Source organism: Mesocricetus auratus, unplaced genomic scaffold, assembly GCF_017639785.1.
Source record: "Mesocricetus auratus isolate SY011 unplaced genomic scaffold, BCM_Maur_2.0 Super-Scaffold_100007, whole genome shotgun sequence".
NCBI classification, from domain to species: domain Eukaryota; kingdom Metazoa; phylum Chordata; class Mammalia; order Rodentia; family Cricetidae; genus Mesocricetus; species Mesocricetus auratus.
Window position 1 is genome coordinate 39,448,402 of NW_024429191.1, and position 11,414 is coordinate 39,459,815.

Sequence of the window (11,414 nt, forward strand, 5' to 3'; positions counted from 1 at the left end):
CCAATTGGTGTGTCTGGCCACCCTAACAGTAACCAGCTGGTGGGAGGATGGGGATCAGACTTGTATGACTCCCGGGAGTTCCTGTCTTCCTGGCCACACCTTTGCAGCCAGCAAAGAACAGTTGGGATTTCCAGCCCTTTGCCTCTGCTATAAAAAAAGTATGTCAATATTTACCTCTTAAAAGGACGGAGAGGTCCCGGGTCTATTCAGGGCTGCTCTGACAGCTTGTCCATGCGATCTCTTTTAATCTCTACTTGCACAGGACCCCAGCTCAGGTTAGGGGTAGGATTTGATCCTATCATCAGCAATCCTCAGTTCCTAGCCTTTGGGTTCACAAACCCTGGATGGCATCTGGCTGTACATTTTATTTATTTATTTATTTATTTTTGGTTTTTCGAGACAGGGTTTCTCTGTGGCTTTGGAGGCTGTCCTGGAACTCGCTTGGTAGTCCAGGCTGGTCTGGAACTCACAGAGATCCGCCTGCCTCTGCCTCCCGAGTGCTGGGATTAAAGGCGTGCGCCACCAACGCCTGGCCTGGCTGTACATTTTATGTGTTGTCTTGTTGGAAAGATTACAGGAGAATGTATTGCTGGACCACACAAAAGGGAGAGGAAAGACACACAAAAACTAAGAGTGCCTTTGAACACCAGCCCTGAGGTTCTCACTGCCTGGGTGACAGCTGCCCATGCATGAAGATCTGTGTACAGTGGTCAGGTCCAACTTTATACCCTATGGGGGCCTTAGTATCCTTTGTACCAAATAGAGGGCATGATATAGGAAGTTGCAATCTCTAGGTAGCCTGTCTCCATCCAGCCACACTGAGGTGGAGGCAGGTGGCCAGTGGCCCAAAGGATGAAACTTTACTCATGTAATTGGTTCTGGCTTCTAATGTTACTCCCATTGTTGTTGATCCTGTGGCTGGACACTTAGGGGATGACAGTGCTTTTTGCTGCAGAAATTGACTGACTGCACAGATTGCTTTGCACTGAGACAGTGGCTGCGTTGAGTTTTTACTTGGGTCCATATTGTCAGAAGGTGCCTCACTGAGAGGTAAACTAGTTACCCTCTCCATCCCCATCTGGACCAGGGCTCCCTCTCTTACATGTTTCACCAGCCACACAGAGGCAGCACCATGTCTGTATCTCCTACATACTCAGAAAACGGAGTGACTGATGACCTGATGAACACCCACAGAGCCTGGTCCATCTATATGAAGGGAAGGGCAGGCATGACTGGAAAGAGTCCAATTCCAGCACCCCCCTCCAAGGGGTGTAGTCTTATAATAGCCCTGCCAGTTGTATGCCTAGAATATTTTGCAACTTCAGAACATGAAACATGGAACAGTTAAGTGCCCAAGGTTACTCAGGTATGTGTGCAGGAGCTGGGATTTGAACTCTCAGCTATTCACTGTCACGGCTTCATCGTGAAAGGTGTGGAGTGATTACATCTCTCACTCAACCCTAAGTCCCATGAGCTTTCCAGGTACCTTGGCTGCTCTATCTTTGGAGCCCCTCAGGAGTAAATTCAGCAGTCTGCCATTCTCTACCATTTATGAGGAGTTCTCCCACAAATTTCCAAAGTGAAGCAGCTGTGGGCCAGGCCAAGTTAGCTCTGTGCAGCTGTAAGAGGGCCCTCCCCAGTAGTGATGGTCTGATAGCCAGGGAGAGAGCTCTGGAAAGGTTGGCTGCAGTCAGAGGCAAGGTCCAAGTGAGCGTGGGCCTGGGTATAGAACCAGCACACAAGGCTGAGCTCAAGTACTAGTGTTCACTGTGAGATGAGCAGTGCTCAAAACAGTTGGTGCTGGACTCAACTGCCCAGGCTTTGTGTTTTCTCTTAAGTCCCATCCCATTTTATAGCTGTTTAGAGAGGGTAATCAACCAACTTCCCATTTAGACCCAGGAAGGTCCCCATGAAGTTTCTCCAGGCTGCCCCCAGAACAGAGGATGCCAGCTCACGCTGAGGCTGGTTGTATCAGGGCAGCCACCAGCATTGTACAACTGAAGTTCTCCTTTTCCTGTAGTGAGAGCAGTTGCAAGCCCAGTGACTTCCCTACCTTGAGAACCTGTTAGATCAAAATCAGAGCATTAGTCTAGTGTTGGGGCAGAGTAGCACTGCACAGGAACATCCAGCCCTAAATGAATTTGTAATTTATCACAACAGTCATGCATATTTGGAGGAGTGTGCTCTGGGTGACATTCATAGTCTTCAGGTGAATCTGCAGAATTCAGTCTCATGCCAAGTAGCCCTGATAGAGTGTGCTGGTCATGTGACACTTCTCTCCAGTGCCTGTTGTTGGTCATTGTCATCCCTCCCCCAGCCAGAAGCCCAGCTTAGAACCCTGCAGGGGTGGGGGTGATGGACCAGTAAAGTCTAGAACAGCCCTTTCTATTCCTTGGTGCCATTTCCACTTCTGGAAATGAGAAGTAACATTACACCTTGGGAAGGATAATTGAGAGTGGAAGTAAAACCTCTGGTGGCATCAAGAGGTGTCTTCAAACAACATCTGCCTCTGCTGAAGAGCAGGGTTCAACAGTGAGATGGGAAGAACTTCCCAAAACTGATGTAGGGCAGAGCCCAGTGTGTACCATCTCCCCCCCCCCCCCAGGACCTTGTTTCTGCTTAGGTACCAGTCCTCTTCTCCCTCCTAACCCTGCCTGGCTTCCAGATCCTTCCTAGCTAAAGCCCTGGCCTGAGTATGTCACAGCCACCCTTGGTATCAACCTCTTATCTACATGCTACTACTGACCCTTGGGCTGTACTCAAGGATGAACCCAGCCAAAACCTGGCCCCTTGAGGCTGTTTTTTTTTTTTTTTTTTTTTTGGTTTTTTTTTTCCTCATCTAGCCAAGTCAAGCCTCAGGAGAACAGTCTCCAGTGCCCAAATAGGCTATGTTCTTTCTGCTGCTAAACCAGTGGTTCTCAGCCTTCCTAATGCTGTGACCTTTTAATACAGTTCATGCTGTGGTGACCCCAACCATAAAGTTATTTTCGTTGCTATTTTGTAACTGTAATTTTGTAACTTGTGAATCGTAAGTGGTCTTAGGCGACCCACATGTTGAGAACCGCTGTGCTAAACCCATGGTTTCTGTGCATTGGATGGCCACCACTTCCTCCACTTTACCTGCTCACTGCCGAGCTAATTGCCTTCTCCTTAAAGAGGGAGGGTTCCTAACACCCCAAATCATGAGACTTGTGGATTGGACGAGGAACAGTCTGGAAACGCCAGGGTACTTGAGGGGCCCAGTCAAATGCTGGTCCTGGCTCAGGCTGGCCATCTGATGCTCAGCTCTTCTAAAGAGCAAAATGAGGTTTAGGTGGGTGACCTTTGGGGGAGAAGGGCAACCACAACGGACACGAACTTCCTGCGACCTCATTCTGAGGGAGGAAAGGTCTGAAGGAGGGGAGCCAAGCTGAGGTTCTCCCTGGGGCGAGCCTAGGCAGACCAACAAGAGAGAGGAAAGGGATCGCCAGAGCTTCCTGTGTGCTCGTGGCATTTCCCCTGGCTCGGGAAGGGGCTTGCTGTGAAGTTTCCGGCAAGACCAGCCTACTGCTGTCCAAATGGCTTATTTGTCTAGTGGCCTAGGGAAGGGGACTGGCGGTGGGGTGGCAGCGCCCCGCTTGGCGCCGCTGCTGCCTGAGGGTCCGTGGAGTTCTAGCTTCTGCGAACTAGAGGATGTTGAGACCAGGCCGAGAACCCCAGGGGCCTCGGTGCTCGGACCGGCTATTTCGGGCTGGCGGGGAGCTGGAGCCGCCTCGCACCGCCACTCCACGCAGGGTGGGAGGGAGCGAGGGAGGCGAGGGGACGAGCGCCGGCTCCCCGCCCCCATCCCACCCGGTTCGGATATTTAGCTGAAAGGCACGCGGCTCCTAATCGGCCCTTTCCAGGCTGAGGTGTAGCGGCGCTTGCCCGCGCAAGGGCGGGGGCCGGGCCGGGGGAGGCGCGGAGTCCGGAGCCTGCGAGCGAGGTGAGAAGCCCGCGTCCTCGGCTGCAGGAGCGGGCGGGCGGGCGGGCGCGCACCGCCGAGGCAGATATAGAAAGGGGGGCAGGTTAAAAATAACCCTCTTCGGCTGGGAAGCTCGCGCTCACTCTCTCGCCTCGTTCGGTGCCAGAGGACTCCAGGGGAGGTGGCGTTGGGGAGGGCAGCGCGGGATTCCCCTCCTCCGCCGCCGGGCGGGGTGCCGCCTGCACGCCACGACTGCACGTGTGCGGGGCCGCGCGCCCCGGGCCCCTCGGCCCGGCCGGCGGCGCTCTCCCCAGCCTCGAGCTTCTGGCTACCGCCCCCGCCCCCGCCCGCACCCAGCGCGGCTGTAGGAAGCGCTTCTTTATTCATTATTTACGAACATTAATAGGTTTGGGGCGCGCGTGCTGGGGGAGGAGGAGAGGACACCGCGGGGACCCCAGTATTCAAGGAAGGGTGCGGACCTGCAAGAAGGTCTGCTGGACGGGGGGAAGGGGGTTCTCGGACGCTGTCCTCCGGGCGCGCACTTAGCCGAGCGGAGTGCGGGGGCTGCAGGCCCCTCGCACCGCCCTGCACGGCCCTTGCCGCCGCATCCCTGACGCAGCCCTGGCCTCATTTATCATCATCTTTGGTCAAGTGGAGTGTGCAAGGAACAGCTGCTTCACTCGGCTGACTTCCGAGGGCGGCTACAGCGGGAATCAGGAAAATGAATGATGGAGGCTGGGGCCGCCCCCAGGCTCGGGTGCAGGCGGGAGGGAGGCGGGGAGCATCTTGGCTGCTTCTGCCTCATGGCAAGCGCAGCGCCCCCTTCCTCTCCGGGCGCCCACAGTCCCTGCGGATCGTTGACTGAGGACGGGCGGGTGTGCCGGAGGTCGCCGTGACCTTGCTGGGGTCAGTGGGTTGGGCTGCGCAGGAGGCGTCGCAGCGTCTTTGGTGGCCCTACCCGGATTGGCGGAAGGTCGGGGAGACGAGGAGGAGGAGGGGAGTACCAATGGAAGGTGAAATTTTACCTGCCCCAGAGGGAGTCCTGCGGATTTTCTCCCGGCGACTGCCGTGCTCTGCCTTTGTCTTACATGGCCGAAACATCTGTAGCAGTGGCGGAGAGGCCGCAGACCCCACCCTCCGCGCGGCTCCCCGTCCAGCTCCCCGCTGCAGCCCGCACCTCAGTGTGGGGTCCTCGCCTGATCCCTACCCCGCCTGGTGTCGATGGGGCGGGGGCTGGTTGCAGAAAGGGTTAATGGCCTAGTCGCAGACCCTAATTGTCAGAGCTAGGCCCCGCTTCGTTCCAATTACCCTAAGTAGAGACTGAATGCGCAATTAACGGAGTCAGCTTGCCAACTGGAAAGCTGTCCCCGCTTTCATATTGAGCGGAATACTCCACCAGCTGACTTGGACGAAGCAATTTCCTCCGCTCTCCCCTTTCTCTCTCCTCCAGCCCCTTCTCTTTTTCTCTCTCCTTAATAATAAAATTATACCAAGCAGTTTGCGGTGTGGCAGGCGGCCAGAAAGCGTTTCTTTAAACGCCGCCGTCTCACAATTAGGCAGCAAGAGGATTTGACACGCCGAGGCAGCCTGACAGGCGGCTTCCTCCCCTGGGGCCGATGCAGGAGGGGGCTCCGGTACCCGGCTCCCCCATATGGAACCGGCACTGGGAGGGGGCCAGGGCTACACCTCCCGTGCTGTCAGCATGCTGCAGTGAGAAGCCCTTGGGGCAGGCAGCAGGGGAGGTTCCAGCCAGACTCCAGGATGCAGCAAGATCTCTCCCTGCTGGGGTATAGAGAAGGAAAGCCATGTTTTCTGTTTCTGTTTGACCGAGGCATCTGGGGCACACAACTGCTAAGCCTGGTGGACAAGTCACTGACCCTGTCTGGGCTTCCATTGATCTCTGCGAGTTTGGAATTGGAATGTTAAGGAAGAATGTGCCCTATTCCTGGGGATTGGTTGCTTTCCCATGCTGATACTTGTCTTCCAAAGATGTTAGAGACAGCACAGTATGTAATGAGCCAGCGGCCCCTCTGCTGCTGATACTGCTGGGAGAACAGACCTAGAATCGCCATGGTCACATAAGAGCAGCTGCCATGAAAGCACCAGGGACCAGTACCCTGGAAACAGGGCAGGCACATTGACCACTGGCTATAAGCAGCTGAGCTCAGAGCTGGACCAAGGTATGCAGTAACTTCTGTAGGAGGTGCTTGCTACTGGAAGCCACCTTGCTGTTTGCTGCCTGCCAGCTTCATTCAGGAGGGAAGCCACTTCCTCCACCTTTTTTCCATCCCCTTCCTGCCCCTGGGCGGCCTTCAGTAGCACCTTGGCAGCTGTCTGTGCCTTAGGCTACAGAAGCTCTCTGTGCACATTCCCCTGGAACCTCTGCACTCTGGTCACTCCCACCTGGACTTTTGCTGATCCAAAATGGGCTCCCAGCGCCAGTGGGCACCAACACTGAAGGCTGCAGAGGAGAGAATGGAAACTTCACTGCTGTTCCTTACTAGTTAGCTACTGTTTATGTCCTGCCTTCCCCCACCACCCACTCCTGAAACTGCTCTTTGGGCTTCAGCCCCTGAGGCTGAAGACTACTAAATAATATGATAAACACAAAGCCATGAGTGTCCCTGTATCCCCCTTAGTTGCAATATTTATAGGGGCAACTCTGGGGCCAGAGTAAGGCTTTGGTGCTTAAGAGCAAAATGCAGAAAGCCCCTACCTTCAGGCTCTTATCCTTTGGAGGCAGCTCATTGTACCATTAATTATGTAATTACTGCTGTCATGAGCCCCACATGGGAGCCTGGCAGGGGTCCCAGGAGGGGGGAGGGGCAGGGCCTCACCTGTCTCCTGTGGAATGTTACCAGGGCCACTCTACACCACTTCTGCAGGCTGTGTGCAGGGCTTCAGTCTGCCTCTAGCTCCTTAAGTCCCTGCTGCACCCTGGTCACCCGCCTTTGTTGGCCTGGGCCATGCTGCTCCTGAGACCGGCTCTGGAGCCAAAAAATATTCTGGGTGCTCCTTGTGTTGAATACCCAAGTCCCCAGCCCAACAAGGCATGGGCTAAATTGCACAGGTGTCAGCTTCATCAGTATTTGACACCTGGGGCAATGATGAAGTGAAAGCCTACAGACAGTCTTCTTGAACTCTGCACTGCTTATATAACAATAAAAACCCTTGAGACTTGGTTGATAGCTTTTTTTATTTTTGCTATGTGTGTGTGTGTGTGTGTGTGAGTGTAAAAGAACAACTTTTTGAAGCTGGTTCTATAGTGGGGTCCAGGGATTGAACTCAGTTTCTAAGTCATCTAGCCAGTCCTGGTAACTTTTGAAAATGAAAGACATTCCTGACTTGTGACCTGTTACAGGAAGAAACACACACACACACACACACGCACGCACGCACGCACGCACGCTTGGAACTGAGATGTATAGCCTATCTCCAACCCCCCTACCTAATACTTTGCTCTACAGTGGATTCTCTGTCCTTCCTTAAGAAAAGGTCTGTGTAGCCGTGCGTTAGTAGTGCACACCTTTAACAGTAGCACCTGGGAGGCAGAGGCAGGTGGATCTCAGTGAGTTTGGGGCCAGCCTCCAATGCTTCAGAAAAACAAAAAAGGAAAAAGAAAGAAGGAAAGAAAAAGCCAGGCGTTGGTGGCGCATGCCTTTAATCCCAGCACTCGGGAGGCAGAGGCAGTCGGATCTCTGTGAGTTCAAGGCCATCCTGGTCTACAAAGAGAGTTCTAGGAAAGCCTCCAAAACAATACAGAGAAACCCTGCCTCGAAAAACCAAAAAAAAAAAAAAAAAAGGAAAGAAAAAGAAAGGGTCTATGTTTAATGAGTGAAGCAGAGCTGTGGTCCTAGCCTGTGCCTCTCAGTCCCTACCCAAACTGGCCGTTTACTCAGAATTGTTTTCACAGGATTAATGTGACATTTGAAGCTTGATTCATTTAATACATATTTATTGTTTTGGGCAGTGGGGACATGGTTATGAATAAAATAGGCAAAATTCCCTGCTCCTATGGAACTTTTCATTCGGGAGGAGACTAGTAGTAAGTTAAGGCTTTGGTAAGTGCTTTGACGAAATGGAAAGCACAAGGGGCATCGTTGGAACATGGTGATGACCCAGAAGCAGAGGTGTGGAGCTGGGTGAAGAGTTGTATGGGTGTCTGGGATGGCTTTCCTAGCAGAGGGGACAACCAGCACAAAGGCCTTGAAGCCCATGGAGGTGGAAGGCTTGCCCAGGATCAGAGCCCTGTTGGCATCTAGCCATCCTGCTACTAGCTTGGCACGTTTTGCTGTTGCTTCCGTGAGTGAGTTACGTCATGTTTCTTCAGGGCACGTGAAGTGGAGAGGACAAGGCTGTACTGATCAGTTTCAGCCTTCTGTAAGGAAGGGTACTACTAGGGCCTGGAATGTGGATACTGGATGGAAAAGTGCTACCTCTAGCCAGACCCATGAAGGGCTGGTCTTTGGATCCTGATTGTGGGTGGTATCTGAGATCAGGCTAGCCTGAGCAGGACATGATGGGAAAGGCCCTACCCTCTTCATAGTGGGCACTCATGCCTTTTTTTTTTTACTCCTTTTTTAGACAGATGGGTGGAGATGCCTTTTGTTGAGTGATGAATAGAGTGACTTAAAGCAAAGAGTACCCACAAGAGACTGATGAAGAAGCAGTAGCAGCTGAGGTGGCTACAGACGGGACAGCCCTGATGGTGGGCACAGGGCCAGGTGGATTATGGGCCCTGCTCCTGAGGGCATCCAGCCTGTGACCCATTGCATCCTAGAAAGAGACACTGCAGGGCTGTGTCTAAGAACTGGTACAGGGCCAATGGGCATGGTATTAGAACCCACTCCAGTGCTTAAGCATACCGGGGAAGATGAGTTGGAAGGACCTTTTCAAACATCCTCCAGAGAACTCAGATTCTGCCTCTTAGGAAATCCCCAGTATCTTTTGATGCCATTTTTTTTTTTAACGTTAGTTTTACTGTGTTACTCATGCTGACCTGTTACGGTGCTGGTAATTGAGCTTAAGACCTCATGAATGCTCAACAAATATACCACCAAGCTCTACCCCTAACCTGCTTTACTGATTTGAGCTTTTGATCTGATCTCTTGCTTCATATCCCAGATGCTGGGATCACAGGTTTATGCCACTATACCCTGCTAATTTTCCATTGGTGATGGAGATGCTGACTGCATGCTAGGCTAGCAAGCCTTCTATACCTGAACTACACCCCTGTCCGTCTTCTACTGCCTACTTCTCCGCCTGCCTCTGGCTACTCAGGGCCCCACACCCTTTCTGTAAAGGGCACACCAACCCTAAATAAATAAAGGGGTTGCCAGCATGGGATGGTCTTGGGGTAGAGCTGCCTTACCACCACTACCACCCCTGCCCTAAGCAGGTCCATCAGTCCCTTCTGATACTAGCCCCTCACCCAGGGAGTCTAGCCTAGTCTCAAGGCCTGTGGTGTCTGACTGCCCTTGTGTGTTCCATGGAGATTCATCCCTGCGCCCCTGGCAAGTCAGGCCATAAAGATTGCAAAGGCCTCCAAAACAGCTGGGAATGACTGGTTCGGGGCTCACCCAGGGCACATATTTATTATTATTTTGTGTGTATGTGCATGGGTGAGGACACCCTTGTGGAAACATGTGGAAGAGGACGTCCGGTGCCTTCCTCTATTGCTTTTCATCTTATTTTCCTAAGACAGTCTCACTAGCCTGGCTACCTAGCCAGCAAGACCAAACTATGCCTGTTTCCGGCCTCTTCTCCCCCACCCCACTTGCTACTGAGGTTGCAGGCCCATGCAGCTATGCCCAGCTTTTTGCATGGGTGCTGGAGTCCTAAACTCGGGTCCTCATGCTTGCATAGCAAGCTCTCCTGCCCACTGAGCCATCTCCCAGCTGTAACAGATAGAAGGCCCTAAGGGGTCTCACTTATCCATTGCTCCCTGAACATCTTCTGTCCCTTCCCTACTCCCTCTCTGGGTTCTTGGGCCTTGAGTGGGTTAGGCTTTCCATTTTCCCTGTAGCTATCAATCAGGTCATAAAACAACTATAGGTAGGTGGGAGGGTCAGTGGCTGGGGGCTGCCAGTGAAGTGGGAACATATCTCTTCATCCCTCTCTCCACCTTTCCTCTTTTCCTCAAGATAACATTCCTACACGGCTGACTAGGAGCAATAGCAGCTCTGGCCCACAGTATTATACCCATCTCAAGGATGGGGGCCAACCCTGGGGCCTGAAGAGGCTCTGGACTAATGGTTAGTCACTGGAGGCTGCAAATATAATGGGTAGGTTTGCCTGCTGGGAGTTAGGGTACAGCTCACTGGTAGACTTCGCTTAACAAGCTAAAGGTCCTGATTTGTCCCTAGCACCACAGAAATACAGAGTCAGGCTTGCAGGCAGGGTCTGGGTGGGAATTTCTGGTGTGTCCAAGAGAGGAGTTTGATCAAGTCTTTAGCCCCTCTGAACCTCACCTTTAGTTATAAAAGGAACAAGATAAAGCACCGAGGTGCTCTGTGGCCAGGTCCCCATTCTAGAGTCTTTGGGAGAAGGGCTCAACCTCCCCATGCCTTCAACACAGTTGTTTCAAGGGCTTGTGTCTGTGTCTGCTGCTCTGTCAAAGGAAGTTATCCAGACTGCAAGCACCGTCCAGTTCCACAAAGACCTTGAGATCTGGCCTCATTGGACCTGGTGCCCTCTTCCGTCCAGTCAGTGTCTGGAGTAACCACTGGTTACAAGGTTAGAGTATTCATGTCCTTGGGGCCAAAGAGGGTTGCTCTGGATTCCCATCAGCTGCCTGCCAGATTCTGCCAGGGTGGCTGAGGGGAAGTCTTGGCAGGTTCCCAGGAAAGGGGGGAGGGGAAGAAGCTGGGGCAAGATTCCCTTTCCCAGCCTTTACTGCTGTTAGTCCAGCCACCTTCGCTGCTGCTTCCCTCCATGTTGAAAGGTCACCATTACCTGTGGGGGAATTCATTCTTCCATCTGCTCTCTGATGCTGCCCACCCCACCCCACCCTTTTGCTATCTGCCTCTCGTCCCTTCCATGTCCTTTCTTAGTGCTCTTGAAAAATAATCATAACCACAATAATTAATAACAACAGAGCCCACTGCAAGCCTGAGGTGGCTCTTAAAGAGGCAGCACCCCATTTTCTCCTGGCAGAGCCAGTAGGACCTCTGCAGCTCCAAGCTGGCAGCTCGGATGCCACCGCGCCTGAGCCTTTGTTTCTGTCCCTCCCTCTGCAGGGTTGGAGGGTGGTGCTGGGGCACATGTTTCTGCCTGTGTCCTCCAACAGGCACGGGGCCTCTGGGATTTTAATTGAACTGTCTTTTCTTAGAGATAGATGCCTTCCACATCCAGCTGCCTATGTGCATCAGAAAGGCAGCCTGTAATCCTGGGTGGGGAAATTAAGAGGCGCAGCAGCTGGACTGATCAGATGGGGCAGGATTGGGGGGGGCACTGTTCACGGCTCCCCTCT

General features: G+C 52.9%; 1 protein-coding gene and 1 long non-coding RNA gene across 7 annotated transcripts in view; one reads left to right on the forward strand and one right to left on the reverse strand.

Moving 5' to 3' along the window:
• Rai1 (retinoic acid induced 1) overlaps nucleotides 1–11,414 on the forward strand; it is a 97,934-nt gene that overhangs the window by 70,041 nt on the left and 16,479 nt on the right. Inside the window, exon 1 of one of the 6 annotated variants that reach the window (XM_040748763.1) lies at nucleotides 2,867–3,964. The exons of the other annotated variants lie outside the window; for them this stretch is intronic. The gene's annotated coding sequence lies outside the window, so the exon portion shown is untranslated. Of the gene's footprint in view, nucleotides 1–2,866; nucleotides 3,965–11,414 lie in introns of those variants that run through there. 6 annotated transcript variants of the gene reach the window in all.
• Nucleotides 4,307–5,578, reverse strand: LOC121141350. Its single transcript, XR_005878238.1, has 2 exons — nucleotides 4,969–5,578; nucleotides 4,307–4,644 (listed from the first exon to the last, which is right to left on the reverse strand). It is a non-coding gene; the product is annotated as an uncharacterized LOC121141350 (long non-coding RNA).